The sequence below is a fragment of the Monodelphis domestica genome, chromosome 2 (assembly GCF_027887165.1).
Source record: "Monodelphis domestica isolate mMonDom1 chromosome 2, mMonDom1.pri, whole genome shotgun sequence".
Classification (NCBI taxonomy): Eukaryota; Metazoa; Chordata; class Mammalia; order Didelphimorphia; family Didelphidae; genus Monodelphis; species Monodelphis domestica.
In genome coordinates, this window is record NC_077228.1 from 389,311,080 (window position 1) to 389,317,079 (window position 6,000).

A 6,000-nucleotide genomic window follows, 5' to 3' on the forward strand; every position below is an offset into this window, starting at 1 on the left:
AATAGTAAACCGAGGAAACTATTTCTTTTGTTAAAATGACTACTTTTGTAGGCTAGTGATTAAAGAAAGCTGCTAAGGGAACCTGAAACTTCTTGGTTGTAATGGAGGTAGGAATGAAAAATGGTGAGGAATGCTAGTACAGGGATGCTGTCACACAGGGGAACTGCTCTGGGGAATACTCTGGGGTCTTCCTACTGGTCCCTATTGATGACTAGTAAATCAATATATTTCTTAACCTCCTCCTCCCTTCACTCCCTCCCTTCTTCAACCCTCTCCTTCCAGCCTCCCTCACCTCCCAGTTTTTCTTGAAGCCTTTGCCTTCTTCCCTACTACCTTGGATAAACTATATAGATACTCTTTTCTTTTCCCTTTTCAAGTCAAGGGGTTTATGGTGATAACAAGATAGGAAACTGAGGTGGGAGGGATGAAGTTGTCCCTAATCTAAAATGAGGGCGAATTGAGGGTTTGAGAAAGTAGTCAGTCACAACTGTGACTCTAAGACAGTTAGAGAGATGGAGGACAACAGCTGTTTAAAATCTTTCTTCTTCACAAAACCAGCAAGGTCTCTCAGCCTAACCCCAGAGAGAAACAAAGTTCAAAATCTCTCCTTCAACCTGACATTCCTTCAACTCTTGGTTAGTCAAATCTCAGACAGAGACAGAATCAGATCCTCCATTAATCAAATAATTCAAAGTCAAGCCAAGACCCCCAAGAGTCATTTCAGCCAGCTTAAAGTCCAGAGAGGGAAACAAGTCCAAAGTTTCTCCCTTGGTCAGCTTCAGCTGCCCAAAGCCACAGAGACAAAGACAAAGTCACAAGTTTCTCCCCCTGGCCAGCTCAATTGCCTGTTTGGAACCTTCTTCTTGATTGACAGGCAGGTCAGGTCCCCAGCCTTGGTTCTTGCATCTTGGCTTACAAGAACTCTCTCTCTTCTCTCCCTCTCTCTCTCTCTCTCTCTCTCTCTCTCTCTCTCTCTCTCTCTCTCTCTCTCTCTCTCTCTCTCTCTCTCTCTCTCTCTCTCTCTCTCTCCATGCCATTACCACAATCACTTCACACCTAGCAGGTTGGCTAACATGATAGCAAAGGAAACTTATGAATGCTTGGGTGGGATGTGCCAAATTTGTGACATTAATGCATTGCTGGAGTTGTGAATTGATTCAACCATTCTGGAGAGCAATTTGGAACCATGCCCAAAAGGCATTAAAAGACTGTATGTCCTTTGACGCAGCCATAGTACTGCTGGGTTTATACCCCATAGAGATAATAATGAAAAAGTCATGTACAAGAATATTCATAGCTGCACTCTTTGTAGTAGCAAAAAATTGGAAAATGAGGGGATGCCCTTTAATTGATGAATGACTGAACAAATACTTGTATATGTTGGTGAAAGAATACTATTGTGCTCAAAGGAATAATAAACTGGAGAAATTCCATGTGAACTGGAATGACCTCCAAGAATTGATGCAGAGTGAAAGGAGCAGAACTGGGAGAACATTGTACACAGAGACTGATACACTGTGGTACAATCGAATGTAATGGACTTCTCCATTAATGGCAATGCAGTGATACAGAACAACTTGGATTCATGATAAAGAACAGTCTCCACATTCAGAGAAAAAACTTTGGGAGTAGAAACACAGAAGAAAACAGCTGCTTGATTACATGGGTCGAGGGGAACATGATTGGGGGTGTCGACTTCAAATGATCATCCTAGTGTAAACATCAACAACATGGAAATAGGTTCTGATCAAGGACACATGTAAAACCCTGTGGAATTGGGCATTGGCTACTGGATAGGGTGGCGGAATGGGAGGGAGGGATAGAATTTAATTCTTGTAACCAAGGAATAATGTTCTAAATTGACTAAATAAAATTTTCAAAAATGAAAGGACATACAAATCCCAAAGAAGAAAATGACTCCATAAAAATTAAAATAGTGTAAATGATCTTCATGAGAAAGCACACAACAATAAACAAACTTAAAAAAATGAAAAAGAGTAGAAAAATCTGAAATCTCTAACCAGAAAAACAAATGACCTACAAGATAGGTCTAGGAGAGATAAACTAAGAATCATTGGATTGTCTGAAAGTCATAGTCAAAAGCAAAACCTGGATAATGTATTTAAAGAAATAATTAAGGAAAATGATAGATACTGGGATCAAAGCCCCCTTTTACCAAATCCCTACAAACTCCAATAACCCTACATTCCCCTGAAGCTTTTGGAAGTCCAGTACAAAGCAAGTAGTTGTCCTTAATAGGGCACTGTTGCATCCCATGCTGTGACCTGACAAATCCATAATGCATTGATGTTCTATGCTTTTCTTGTCTATATAATACTAAGGACTATACAAGTCTGGGTTCCAAAAGTCCCCACCCCCAAAGCCAACCCTTCAGAGCTATTCAATCATCTGAACATATGTACCTAACTTTGACCAACAGAGACAATCCAGATTACCTCATTCCAGAACACCACCCCATAAAGGATTGCTCCCTTCTCCATCCAAATGGAGACCCCTAGTCATCTGCATGTTTGCAGGCTTCCACATTGCTTTCCCTCCACTTCCTTTCCTACAATAAAGCTTTGTTATATAACTCAATCTATTCTTCCCATTTGCCTCAGGTTGGACCCCCATCAAGCGGGTCGGACAGAAAAACTCCCTGATGTTTCTGAACAAGATTGGCAAATAAAATTTGAATAATTCACTGATCATTTCCTGAAAGAAATACTAAATTAAAAAATCTCATGGCTATTACAAACAATTCTAAAACTCCAAAATCAAGGAGAAAACACTACAAGCAACCAGAAAATATTCAAATATTGTGGAACCACAAACATGATTACACAGTACCTAGTAGCTTCTATATTAAAGTATTGGAAGGTATGGAAAACAACATCCTTCAAGGCAAAGAATCTAAGACTACAACAAAAAATCACCTACTGAGCAAAGCTGAGCATAATACTCAAGCATAAGAGTGAACATTTAAAGAAATAATGGAATTCTAGGCATTCTGATGAGATGATCAGATTTAAAAAGATTTTATGACCAATTTTGATCCACAAAAAATATTAAAAGGTAAATGGAAATACATTATAGTGTTATTCCACTTAACTTACTAGGAAAATATATCCTTCCACATGAATTCCTTTCTTTTGTGAATAAATATTTTAGATTATATTACAAAGGTTAGAGAGCTGAGTCTGCAGTCCCTCAAGGTTCAAGGTCCTCTGTCTAGGTGTGGTGGTCAGTTGAATTAAGTGGTGAGAGGCACTGTATGCTCAATACTGTGTGTAGGCATCACACAGAGTTATGTTCTGCACTGGGTTTGTGTTTATTTTATAGGTTCTGTGAGCACATACTTTTCTGGCACACAGTCATTTCTCAACATACATGTTTCCATAGAACCTAAGGAAAGCCGTGAAGATTAAGAAGACAGTCAATGAAACTTTGTTGCTATAACAGAAATAGATGAATGACATAAACAGGATGATCTGGAGGTTAGTTCCCCCTGACCTATGGGATGACCAGCTAGGAGAATCATTTTTGCTTTTGATGAGCTTTGACAATCAATCACAATCATTTAGGAAATGGGCAACAAAACATTTCGTAGCTAGGTACAGGATTAGATGGTAAGTTAAAGCATACCAGAATTGGAAGTTTCCAAGTTGCATTTTTCTTGTTTTTGATTCAAGCACTTGGCAAAGTTTCCTGATTATGGTTGGCATAACAAACTAGCAAAGAGTGTATGTAACTTGTGTTTCAGAGGACTAATTGATGTATCTGTCATGCTTGGCCTTCAATGGGTGTGGGGACTCTATATATACTTCTGCTAAGAGAAAGAAAGGAGGGATAATGGGTAGTGATTCTGGGGTTTTAATTCTGTGAATGTAACTTTTTGGGGGTACTATTCTAAGGCAGTTAAAGTCAGATATATATGTGTTAGTCCTATAAATATTTGCTCTTATATTATTTCTCCTGTATTGGGGAGAGAACAATAATCATAACAATTCCATTAGTAAGGGACATTAGAGAAGTCATATTGAGGGGATTCTATGGGTGCCTTATTTTCTGAGAGCTGCTTTGCAGTCTCCATTTCCCCAGACTGCAACTCTGTCAGACAGCAGGGGTATGATGGCTTCCCACAGCAAATCAATTAAAATTGAGTCAGAAAGACCAGTTAGAATCCTGCCTGCCTCCAGGCACTTGCTAGTTATATGACCCTGGACAACTCATTTAAATTCTACTATTCTCGATTTTCTCATCTGTAAAATGAAGATAGTAATAGTGGAATATCAAATGAAGTAACATATATAAAACGCTAAAAAATGAATGCTATGATAAGCTATAATACCATGCAAAGAATTTGTCTGGTACATAGCATAGTAGAATATATGTGTGTGTGTGTGTGTGTGTGTGTGTGTGTGTGTGTATGTATATATAGTATGCTTTATATTTGTTAGCTAAAAACTTCCTAAAAGTAAATGCTCTCTCTATTAGTCCTGTGTAAATAATTAACACATAACCCTTTTTTTCAATGAGACCTGTGTGTCTGTTTTAAAATTTGGTGACATCTGTTAAAACAAGATCACAGTTCCAAGATCCCTAAATGTACAAGCCTATCTCTGCCAGAGAAGCTGGGAAACAATTTTTGTAATGGTGCCAAAATGAGACAGTTTAATATAAGAGGAAAAAAATCCCTAATGTGAAACTAACCCATTGTTCCTCAATGATAATCATGGAAGAGCAAAACGAGATGTTATTTATTCGAACATTGTTTTTTCCAAAAGCTTCATAGCCTCCTGTAATTTTCCATATTAAATTTTGTTTTTAAAATTTACCTTGGTCTTCATGTCCTTAGGCTAAATTATAAAGCAGCTAGACAGAAAGAAAGCATACAGTGGACAAGTAAAAATTCTCTCCCTTAAAATATTTTGAAAATATGGATTATTACATAAAGTCTACATCTCTGAAGACTTTTAATAATCTTATCAAATAGATATTCATTCATATAGGTATATTTAAGGGCAGGTAGAATTCATGAACCTATCACAATTTTGACAGATCTGAATCTTTCTGGGATAGTGTTGTTTAGTGAATAGAGAGCCAGGTTCCGTTAGGAAGACCTGAGTTAGACTGCCCACTAACACATAGCAGTTGTAAGACTCTAGGCAACTGAAGTAGTCTCTCAGTGTTCCAGATAACTCATTTTAATACTAAAAGTTTTAGAGCACAAACGGATCCACATGTGCAGAGTGAGTTTCTTCACTAGATGGTCCCTAAAACAATGAAATGGTTGATTTTGTCACCTCCTGCTACCATCTCTACTGAAAAAATGAAAGAATGAATCTCATTCTTTGATTCAAAATTAGAAAGCTATGGCTATGATAAGTCAGAGTAATTTAAAAGTAATTTTGATTAGTGAAATATGAATTGGTAACAAAAATTTCTTTCTTTCTTGGTAACTAAATGTTACAATAAAAGTAATTGATAGGAACACTGCCACATTTGATTTTTAATACTAAAATTAATGAAATAGTTCTTTCATACTGGAGTTTAAATCAACTACATGAAAAATTACATGTGGTGGTTATTCTGTAAAGTTGAACCAAGGGTCTTGATTCACCTCTAAGGAATCATCATCCCAGTATAGAAGCAGAATTATAAAGAAGGATGAAAAATTAATTCTAAAGCTGCAAGGTACTAACTCTAATTTTATAGGTGGAGAAACTGAGCCCATTTGAAGTTAACATGTAGTAAATTGTGGAGCCAGAGTTTGAAATCTTTTTTACTACTTTCAATATACTCTCCTTTGAAGTTCAGTATTCAAACTGTCTGAACTGCTTTCCATGTCAAAGAATAATAGATGTGAACTTGGAGAAACTTTAAAGGACAATGAGTCCAGTTTTCTCATTTTTGATATGAAGAAATTGAGACCTTATAATGTTGGGTGATTTATCTAAGATCACATAGGTAGGTAAAGATCTGCCAATGCATTTGAAC